General features: G+C 38.1%; 1 protein-coding gene and 2 long non-coding RNA genes across 6 annotated transcripts in view; 1 reads left to right on the top strand and 2 right to left on the bottom strand.

Moving 5' to 3' along the window:
• Positions 1–2333, bottom strand: part of LOC147841562 (uncharacterized) — a 2392-nt gene extending 59 nt beyond the window's left edge. The window contains exons 1-3 of the long non-coding RNA XR_015504691.1: positions 911–2333; positions 654–758; positions 1–574 (exon numbers count right to left, since the gene is read on the bottom strand). The exon at positions 1–574 is cut by the window's left edge and continues 59 nt beyond it. This is a non-coding gene — a long non-coding RNA (uncharacterized LOC147841562). The remainder of the gene's footprint in view (positions 575–653; positions 759–910) is intronic.
• The window catches only part of ptprea (protein tyrosine phosphatase receptor type Ea), a 189084-nt gene that overhangs the window by 20385 nt on the left and 156906 nt on the right, over positions 1–11793 (top strand). The window lies entirely within an intron of this gene.
• Positions 3432–7200, bottom strand: LOC148679619 (uncharacterized). Its single transcript, XR_015944922.1, has 3 exons — positions 7007–7200; positions 5159–6844; positions 3432–4665 (listed from the first exon to the last, which is right to left on the bottom strand). It is a non-coding gene; the product is annotated as an uncharacterized LOC148679619 (long non-coding RNA).

Raw genomic sequence — 11793 nt, 5'->3', positions numbered from 1 at the left:
TGTTATAGGCTGTAAAAAATATGGACGTAGTATCCGTGATGTAACTCATAGGTTTCTGACAAACGTAAATGAAGTGGGCTTGGCCAAGCATCGCCATTTTGTTTGCATTGACCGGAGGTAACCAAAAAAGGGCAGTTTGAGCGGAGCTACAGTTGCTAGCATTTTGTTAGACGGGCTTTTCTTTGGGAGAAACATGCCTTGTTTGTGTTCTGACCACATGTGCTTGACTGTGTACTAGGTTAGTAAAGTGTTTAGTCTTTTTAAAATCACTGTTGTTACACATCGAGCCACATTGTTCTTATGACGTTTTTCTGGAGGAAACCATGAATTACTTCCAAACACTTCAGATATAGTCTGTGTTAGTAAATGCAGGGCTATTGATGAAATCCAGCATAACAGTGTAAGATAACACAACACTTCAGATGACTGTTCTAGAGCCTACAGCCAGGGCCGGAGCAAGCTGAACTGCCGCTCTAGGCAGAGGACGATCTAGCCGCCCTCAACCCCAATGTGAAAACGAAAGTGACCGGTTATGAAAATGAAGTGAGGTGTTGCAGACCTCTGTTCTGTCGCCCTATGCGCGGATATAACTTAGGATGCGCGGGTGCTGAGGGAGGGAGGTGTCGCGGACACCGCACTCTCTATTCTGCCACCCTATGCGCGGATATAACCTAGGACGCGTGGGTGTCGCGGACCTCTATTCTGCCGCACTATGCGCGGATATAACTGAGGACACGCGGGTGCTGATGGAGGTGTCGCTGATGCCGCCCTTTCTATTCTTGCGTCTATGCGCGAATATATCTGAGGACGTGGGTGGTGAGGGAGGTGTCGCGGACATAACTGAGGACGCGGGTGGTAAGGGAGGTGTCGCGGATGCCGCCCTCTCTATACTGCCGCCCTAGGCGTCCGCCTAGGTCGCCTCTATGGACGCGCCGGCCCTGCCTACAGCTAATCAATCTGTCCGATTCTGCATTACAGCTCTAAAGAAAATTCTAAATGATCTTAAATAAAACAAATACCTTTATAGAAATGGTATAATTATGTAATTTCACTCACCTAGGAAATGGAGGCCATGTGAATGGTTTGTGAACACAAATAAGTGCACACAGCATGCTATAGTATCTGAAGATTGTAGGAAAAAAATCTTGAAGGCAACTGACTTTGTAAAGCCACACAAAACAAAACAAAACTACGATGAATATGCCGAGTTCAGCGGCTAATCAGCCGGAATCAGCCGAGGTGAAGTGACGACGAGCAGCAAGACCAAGCTGTCACTCAAGTGACCACACCCTTAATTATGCAGACTAAATATAACTCAATATAAATAAATGGATGACTTATTAAATATATATATATATATAAATCACCCCCTTCACAGTTGTCATGAAGTGTAGTATTAGCTATATACACATCAAAATCACTTGTTGTACCAGACTGTAAACACCTTTTTTTCTGCTGTTAAGTTGGCCATTTTAACAGTGAGCTCAACAGAAATTTGTAAAGAATTCAGTTACTTCCGTATTAGATTACAGAGGGAGAGCAGGATGTTGCTGCTTGGATTTTGCATACATTTGATGACAAAATCTCATTCTGATTCTACAAATACTAATATATGTAGATTTAAGATACCAATATGGGTTCTTTTAAATACTATCATGTGCCATTTAAGTATAAACATGTACCATTTTGAAAGGGTAACATCACAGTGACAGCTTTCTGACAGTGCACAGGGCTGGAATTGAACTGTTCAGGAGAGTTGGCTTCCTTGTGTTGTTTTTGACTCTCCACCTTGCTATGCATGACTAATGCACAAGAAATGTGTCATTTAAGTTGCTGTTTGAGAAAAAGGAAGACTTTGAGATGCTGTGACACACAAATCCAGCACATGCTGCATTAATGCAATGAAATCATGTCAAAGTATGGCACAGAAACATTCCACATGTGAATGATTTATAATAAGACATCAAATCTTTATATTTAGCATGGCTGAGCGCTGTCTTTATGGCTTGGAGGCGCAGAGGGCGAATGATTTCTCTTTACACTTTCAGCACATGAGAAGATTAATCCATATTTTACTGACAGCAGCAAATCAAAGGCACAGCCAACTAAAAGATCCTTTTTTACTGGATTTACGAGAGGTGTTAATGGTAAAAGTGATTTCTAATTTAAATAATTTATTTTGTCTTTTTGTATTTATGACAGTGCATAATATTTTTTTATAGTTACTTTACAAGAAGACTTAATTGGGGTAACTAGGCAAGTCATTGGTGATTGGACAACAGTGGTTTGGTCTGTAGCCAATCAAAAAAAAAGGGGGACCAACAATATTCATTAAAAAAATAAATAAAACTGCTTTTATTCTAGCCAAAGTAAAACGAATAAGACTTTTCCAGAAGAAAGCATATTATATGAAATGGTGTGGAAATACTGTAAACATTTCTTTGCTTTGTTAACATGGAAAATTCACTGGATGGCTAACAGTATTACCTTCAACTCTATGACTGTTGCTGTTTAAGGCCCCGTTTACACGAGTGCGTTTTAGTTTTAAAACGGCGTTTTAGAATGAAAACGATCCGCGTCCACACTCGCGTTTTACCCAGCGCTGCAGCCCATCTACCCAGATAAGAGCTCTGCTGGTCGGACTTCTCATCAAGCATCTCCCGCTGGATCTAATCTCACTATATTTATTAAACGGGATATTTCATTCATCTTGTTGTCTTTATCTAACTGCATATTCCCTGACTTTGGTCATTGGAATCTATTACTTGTTCTCAGGTAACGTGTTTTGGCTGAGCGCAAAGATAAGTTAATGATTAACGTAAGCACGTAGCCTACATTCTGTATATTGACTGATCGCTTGCCTTAAAATTCCTATAATGTATAAACTTATTGTATGTTATACTTTTATAATGGCCATTATCGATTATTAAACTGATATTCAGCAAAAGAGAGGCTGTGTTTCGTATTTTCACTGAAATTGAAAGGAGGCAGTTGTTATTGGCTCCGTTTTGTTATAAATATCCACACAGTGAAGATGACGCTCATAAATGCAGCACGACGCCTCAACATTTCTGCTGTCTGTTAAGTTGCTAATATTAAAATGAAAATAGGCAGTTCCTTAAATCATGTTTACATTTTATTGTTGAGAAAGTGAAACAACGTAGCAAGGGTGATGTGAATGAAGTTATAAAGTACACTGTTCCCTTTGAAGATTTACCCGTTTCCTCGGTATAGTCTGTTTTCCATATCAGTCTGAGAAGAAGAGACTGCAGTCTTGATCAAACTTGCGAAGTCTGAACTTACAAGGAGAGGATGCAGGACTGAACTGTGTGTGTTAGGCTACTTAATATTGAGGAAAAGCCCCAATCAGAGAGGCGAATGTCTGCAGCCCCGCCTCCGTTTTCAGATGTCTCCGTTTTCCATCATCCACACTGAGACGGAGCAGCAGCGTTTCAGAATGAAAACGGCCTCTCCAGCGTTTTCGAAACGCTCCATTTTCGGCACTCGAGAACTCCGGCGTAGTGTGGACGGATGGCGTAACCGTAGCAAAACTTATGCGTTTTCAAACTAAAATGCATTAGTGTAAACGGGGCCTAAAGGGTCAGGAAACACCAAAACACATTTTTTGAGCTGTTGACAGTCGTATATGTGTCCCACACTGCTAAAAACACCATTAGGACACATATATCTCACTAAAAAGTGAAAATTGAATGGTTTTGCGTTATTTTGAGCAAATTTTCCGGTTTGAAACGAATTTTTGAAGCTGCGTCACGGCCATGAGATCTTACCGTGTATTCCAGCGTGCAGACTGGACGTCTGTGCCAGAGTGTCCCGTATTACGTCTCTGAGTGTGTTGCATTCATTCATGAGTAAGGCTTGGTTCAAACCAATCAGCGCGCGCCATTATGTATGCGCTGCAACTTCATTAATATGCATGCTAGCTTTCTTAGACTATACCTGAAACAGTGTTCAGACGGCAGAGAGACGACACACGTCGTGTTGCCAAAAGTAGTGGGAAAAGAATAAGAGTTGTTTGGAGATACGGGTCGCCAGTGTTGCTTTGATAATGTGAAGGTTTTGTTTTCATTTTCTCTCTATGAGTGCGCTGCTAGACTCACGTGAGGATCCGTAGACGCGACGCGCGGCTGAAAAGCGTTTGTTTGGAACATTTTTTACTGGAGAGCATTTCTCATCAATGGTGAGATCCGGATTTGCTGCTCGTCTCCTTTAAAAAAGACGCAGCTTCAGTATAAGCTGATTGTCCTGTCTACAGATTCAGTAAATGTGTGCGATCAGCGCCCTTTCTTTGTTCATTCAGATGGCAAAGTTATAGTTCGTATGGTCGGCTGTACTCTTTCAGTGTTTAAAGACAGACCTTAGTCAAAATGATTTCTAAGTAACTTAGTTTACAGTACGTTGATATCACTACAATATTGAAAGATCCGCTGTAAATGCTGCTCTCTGTGTGTAAGCAAACTTTTGCCGACTGTCGTGTTGAATTTTCATCGTATTTTACAGAGAAATGCAGAGGCTTTTTTTCTCCAATACGACGTGCGGTATCAAACATTTCACCATCATTAAACACACTGTCTTTCTCCTCTGTGTGTGTGTGTGTGTGTGTGTTTTTTTTTTTTTTTATTAACAAGAACAAACATGTACAGTTTTCTTATACAATACAATACAATCACATTATATTTCTTAACAGGAATGAAATAAGTGAAAAAACAAAGGAGAAGAGAAAAAAAAAACAGAGGAGAGGGTACATAATTACATAATAATTAGTTTGCATTATGCAATAATTATTATTACACAATACAAATTACATACAAATATGTTTCGCACATTTTAGAATTTTAGTTATTTACAAGAGTTAGTAATGCACTTTTTTTTTTTTTACAGGAAATGCATATATACAAACATTTTATGTAAAAATGTTAAAGTAGGAGCATATATTAATTGTTTTAATTGCTTTTCTATTTTGAGACTTGGAAATCACTTTTATATACATTTGAATCTCTTTTTCTAACACCATGAAGAGAGGTTTGCTTTTGGAAAACTTGGCTTTATGTATGTGAAATTTACATAATAATAAAATAAAATTTATAATAAAACCAGCATCTTTTAAAGAGTGATCCTTAACATAAAAACCCAAAATCACATGTTTATAAGATAAGGAAAAGGTTTTTAAGATATTATGAGCAGTGTGTGTGTGTTTGTATTTCCTCTGTCCTCAGCGCGTGCCCAAATGGCAACTCCCATTTTTATTCAAACCCTGCCCATTTTCTAACCCCCGACACTCCCACCCAAACAGAGCTAGACACACCCACTTTCCTGACTTTTTCCAAAATAGAGATGTGAAAACATCCTGCTAAAACGGGGCCTGAAATTGATTAAAGTTTAATTCCATCAAAACAATAGCATAAACACCCCAAAAAGGAATCATGTAGGGACTTAAGATGCTCAATTTAGTTGAGAATCAATCAAACTCTTGAAGGATTTTATTGATATTCTTTATCTCTTTAGTTCCAGGCACTCAAATCTTTAGTGAAAAAACAAAAGACATTTCCCCATATATGCTGCCATTTCCATGCCAATTATCCTGACCTCATGTACACATGAATTAATTACTTGCTAGATATACATCCATATATAATTCATTCATTCATTCATTCATTTTCGTCTACTTTTCCGGGGCGGGGTCGCGGGGGCAGCAGTCTTAGGAGAGAACCCCAGACTTCCCTCTCCCCAGACACTTCCTCCAGCTCCTCCGGGGGGATCCCAAGGCGTTCCCAGGCCAGCCGACATAGTCCCTCCAGTTTGTTCTGGGACTTCTCCGAGGCCTCCTCCCGGTGGGACATGCCTGGAACACCTCCCTAGGTAGTCATCTAGGAGGCATCCGAAACAGATGCCCGAGCCACCTCAGCTGACTTCTCTCGATGTGGAAGAGCAGCGGCTCTACTCCGTGCTCCACCCGGTCAACAGAGCTCCTCACCCTATCTATAAGGATGTGCCCTGCCACCCTTCGAAGGAAACTAATTTCGGCCGCTTGTATCCAAGATCTTATCCTTTCAGTCATGACCCAAAGCTCATGACCATAGGTGAGAGTAGGAACATAGATTGTCTTTCGGCTCAGCTCCTTCTTCACCATAACGGACTGGTACATCGACCGCATTACTGCTGGCGCTGCACCAATCCGCCTGTCAACCTCATGTTCCATCCTTCCCTCACTCCTAAACAAAACCCCAAGATACTTAATCTCCACCTAGGGTAAGGACTTTCCTCAAACCTGGAGATGGCAAACCACCTTTTTCCGGTGGAGCACCATGGCCTCGGACTTGGAGGTGCTAATTCTCATCGCAGCCGCGTTTCACTCGCCAGCAAACAGCCCCAGTGCATCCTGAAGGTTCATACATCCATTTTTAATTTTTAAATACTTCTTATGTTTACCTGTTTTTATCACCTCTCATGGTGTCCTCTAAGTACTAAAGAGTCTTAAAATGTTTTAAATAAAAAAAATAAAATAAAACTTAGGCTTTAAAGTATTAAATTCACTGAATTATTATCTTGTATAATTTTCAATCAGGCTAACACTCATTCGATCACTAACAATACATCTCAATAACACCTTTTATCAAAAGTTAAATTTGGGCGGCTGCTTGTCAAGTCCGGATGAATGACCTAAAGTAGGCATACATGCAAATGAGAAGGGTTGGGCCCGTGAGATTTATCACAGTTTGTTTTGTCTTCTTATTGACCCCTTTTCCACCAGAGTTTTACACTCGTATAATTTACATGAGACCCAGGAAACAATGGTCTCTAAGGCTCACAGCAGGGGTGGCAAACCCTGTTCCTGGAGAGCCACGTTCCTGCAGATTTCAGTTGGTACCCAAATCAAACACACCTGAACCAATTAATTAGGACGTGATAATTACAGGCAGGTGTGTTTGATATGGGTTGCAACTGAAATCTGCAGAAAGGTGGCTGTCCAGGAACAAGGTTTGTTCACCCCTGGCTCACAGTATGCCCATTTCTATACACAGATCTTTTATTATTCTACTATGCCTTGATAAACGCAGATTTTCATTATAGGGCACCTTTTAAATTTGCTGAAATATCGTCTTGTAGGTCTTAATTATTTTTAAATTGGTCTTCATTTTCCTATATCCATGCAAAGCTACCTATGTCAAGCCAACACACATCTAATCACCAACAATCCATCTCAATACAACTATTAACAAACTCTGTTTACCAATTTGACCTGATGGTCTTTCTTACAATAGCATTCAATTAAATTTTCTCTATTGTCATCCATATATGATGAGGACACTGACCTGGACACACTGCTGTGCATATATTTTAGTTTATTATAGTTTTTAAAGCATAATAAAAAACTAATTAGATTTTTTTTGGGTGGGGTGAATAAATTTTAAAAATCCATAGCGTTTAGCTCTCTAAAAGTGTGAAATTGAATTCATAATGGTCTTAAAAAGTCTTAAATTTGACTTAACATGTGAATCCTGATCTAAAACACTGCTTTTTCTGCCTGACTCTTGCCTGTTATCAAATAAACGCTCCGCCACTGAAGCGATGTAGCTTTTCAGAGCCGCACAAAGAGGTTTTGTTCTTAAGCATGGAGCGATACACTCAACAAGGTCTTTGCTTTTTTGCATCTGACTGCGTGTTTTCAGTGTGTTCAGTCAGATGAAGGCGCTTGCAAACCTTCAGTGGCCCTGAGGCACTTTTAATGTGATGTATTACACTGACTGTGTTCATATCCTCTCTAATAACTCACAGTTCAAAGGACAACTCTTTTAGCGTTTCGGTCTGTCAAAAGTACTGAGAGCCCAAAGCCTCTGAATACTGACCTCAAGGCAAGTAAAAGCATCTCTGATTTAACACCTTCTGGAAGTCACCATGGATCAAAATCAAAATCCAGTTTTCTTTCTAAATGAGGGTTTTCGTGCACAGTTGTCAGTGCATGGTGTTTAGTGCATTAAAATACTTTTGCCATCTTTGACTTCCCTTTTCGTGTTGATGTCATGTGATTTTGGCTGTGTTTAAAATAGCCAAAGGTTGATTCACTTGGACCAGTCATAATCATATCATGGTTTTGGAATAATTTGAATGGATTTTGGCCAATGGTTGACTAATAATCTGTAATAATGAATGCAATTTATTTGTACGTATTCATTAGGGCTGCACTGCATATCCTTTCAACATCGATATCGCAATGCTTATTGGCAATAGTCGCATGGCAACTTCTGCAATGTTGAGTCTGAGGGTGCTTTCATACCTGTCGTTACAATCTTTTTAGGAGAAAAGTTTATTTACATATATCAGAATATAACAAAGAAAACGGTATTACAGGGCTCGAAACTAACCTTTTTGCTTCGTAGCACCAATGCTCCTAACTTTTAAAAATTTAGGTGCATCAGCCAAAATGTAGTCGCACTTATAAGCACCGTTACTACAAGTTTTATACATACATATTTATTGCATTTGAAATCAAAACTAATCAAACTAACAAGCAAAAAATTAATTGTATGCAAAATTATATCTAATTTTATATATATATATATATATATATATATATATATATAAAATTATAATCCTAAATAAATTATATGCAATTATATAACAAAAAAATATATATGCGCGCGTGAGAAAAATATGTCTCAACGAAATCCAGTTATCACAAGAAAAAAGATTTTTTTTTACATAACTGAGCGACTAAAAGGTACACGGAGTGCTCACCGGCCCTGAACGCACTGCTTGACATGAATGAATCTGTTAATGGTATAACTGTGCCGTTCTCTGTCTAATATTGCACTGATGTTTTTGACATATACTGTATATTATATGCATACGTTATATACTAGTTTACTCAGTGTAAGCCTGTTTGCAATGGTGTATGTGGTGTTATATTTGACATATAGCTGCCACTTGCACGGCGGCAGCATCTGGCGATTATATGAAGGATTAAACAGAAGCTCTCGTGCTAGATGCGGCAAACAGTTACCTGAAAATTTCATCCCACAGACTTTTCATTGCGGACTTGAAGCCAATGGAAGTCTTTTATCCACTCTTCTAAAAGTGTAGATGGTGGATTAACATTCAGCACATGATAACTAGTAAGATGTGTCATAAGTTGTAACTTTAGATGCCATAGTTTCTAAAACAAAATCTGTAAGTGTTATCTTCATTCTCATCTTCAGCGCTTTACAATTTTTCGCGGTAGTAGTCAAAGCCAGAAGGCATTGACTGAGTGATTGACAGCTGATATTTCAGTGCTAGAGCAGTGGGCCAATAAGAAGAGCATGAAGGCGGGGCAAGCATTATGGACTTGGCTTTGTTTACTGCAGCAAGTTGTGGTAAACATTTTGCTGTAAAAACTCAACACAACAATTTTAGCACTCGCACAAATGCTCCCAAATATATTTTGAGGTCGCATAGGTAAAATTTCGGGCGCATATGTGACCAAAATGGTCGCAATTTCGAGCCCTTTATTAATTCAGAAGGGGGCAAGGCCAAAACAAACAAAAACAAGCTAACTCCTAATATAATGTCTTGCTAATCTGAAATAAAAGAAACACAAAAAAATACATAAACATAAACTAACTCCCTTTACTAATCAAAAACAGGAGAAAACGGATTTCAAAACAAAAATGGCACTCTTAAAATAAACAAACAAACAAATCAACCAGACTCACTTCTCTTTGGTTGAATTATTAGATGTTAACAAGAAGATCATTGAAAGTAGAAGTCTGACTCCAATAGCTTCACCATACAGAAGCTAATTAAGCTGAATCATATCTGTAAACTCTACCAAACAACAGGTCTGTATGTGGAGAAGAGCTCAGCCACTGCACGATCTTGTCACCACCAACACTGGTTTGAAGTGCAGCTGAAGGAGCTCTCTCTCCTCTCCCAACAGCCAATCACTGGAAAGATCCAATGATCGCTACCAGGTGGACACAGTTACCTGCAAGGAGAGAGAGAAAACACAGAGGCTGTGTCCGAAACCGCATACTTCCATACTATATAGTACGCTAAAATCAGTATGCGAGCCGAGTAGTGTGTCCGAATTCATAGAATTCGAAAATCAGTAGGCGAAAAGTACCCGGATGACTTACTACTTCCAGCGAGATTCTAAAGTGCGCATCCCATGCACGCTGCGCTATCCCATAATGCCCCGTGAGAGAATTCATGAATGGAAGTGAGGCGACACAACTGACGCAGGTAGGTCACATGACCATGACAAAATGGCGGATGTAGTACGTCCGAATTCCATTCATACTTTTTACATTCATACTGTATAGAACGTACTTTTCTAACGGCCGAGTAGTACGTTTAAATTCAAATGCAGTACCTACTGAGTAGTTGGCGGTTTCGGACGCAGCCAGAGAGAAAGAGAGAGAGAAAAAAAACACAAAGCACATTGTGCACACCAAAAGATGCGTTTCAGGACGTAACTACGGTGGCCGAGAAGTGCAAAACAACATTACAAAGTTTGAAACACTTTTACAAAGCTCGAGACAAATTTACATTTTGAAAAACATTTTTACCTGTGATCAGACACAATTACATAGGACAAACCATTTTACCAAGGACGAAACAAATGTAAATTTTAGAAAACAAATTAACAAGACGCAAAACACTTTTACAAGTCCCGAAACAAATTTACAATTACAGATTTCTTACAGAAAGGGAAATTACCACGCACCGGAAGTGATGTAGAATGTACCACACACTGGTAGTGACGCGGGGGAAAGTTGTTTTTGGTAATCGCGTTAAATTCGGGATGTGGAGTCCATGGCGGAAACAAAGTTTATGGAGACCGAACAGCTTTGAATACATACAGTTGAAGTCAGAATTATTAGCCCCCCTGAATTATTACCACCCCTGTTTATTTTTTTCACCAATTTCTGTTTAATGGAGGGAAGATTGTTTTAGCACATTTCTAAACATAGTAGTTTTAAAAACTTATTTCTAATAACGGATTTATTTTATCTTTGACATGATGACAGTAAATAATATTTGACTTGATATTTTTCAAGACACTTCTATACAGCTAAAAATAACATTTAAAGGTTTAAGTAGGTTAATAAGGTGAACTAGGCAGGTTTGGGTAATTAGACAAGTTATTCTATAACGATGGTTTGTTCTGTAGATTATCCCAAAAAAAATTAGCTTAAAGGGGCTAATAATTTTGTCCCAAAAATGTCTTTTAAAAAATGAAAAACTGCTTTTATTCTAGCCGAAATAAAACAAATAAGACTTTCTCCAGAAGAAAAAATATTATCAGACATACTATGAAAATTTCCTTGCTCTGTTAAAAATAATTAAATATATCTATACACACACACACACACACACACACACACACACACACACACACACACGTGTATATATATATATATATATATATATATATATATATATATATATATACATACACATATATATATATATATATATATACATACACATATATATATATATATATATATATACATACACATATATATATATATATATATACATACACATATATATATATATATATACATACACATATATATATATATATATACATACACATATATATATATATATATATATATATATATATATATATATATATATATATATATATATAGTAAATTGTCAAACAGAATAAAGTGCATGGTCTAATCGGAAATAAAAGAAATGAGTTATCGATTTCATTATTTAATGCATCAAATAGGCTAGTCTTCTTTTGAAATTGAGTTTAAATGATCTGAAGCTTTTAAT

Source organism: Danio rerio, chromosome 12 (assembly GCF_052040795.2).
Source record: "Danio rerio strain M-AB ecotype USA chromosome 12, GRCz13ab, whole genome shotgun sequence".
Lineage (NCBI taxonomy): Eukaryota > Metazoa > Chordata > Actinopteri > Cypriniformes > Danionidae > Danio > Danio rerio.
Note: the sequence above shows the minus strand (reverse complement) of the source record. Positions and strands in the feature narration are given on the sequence as shown.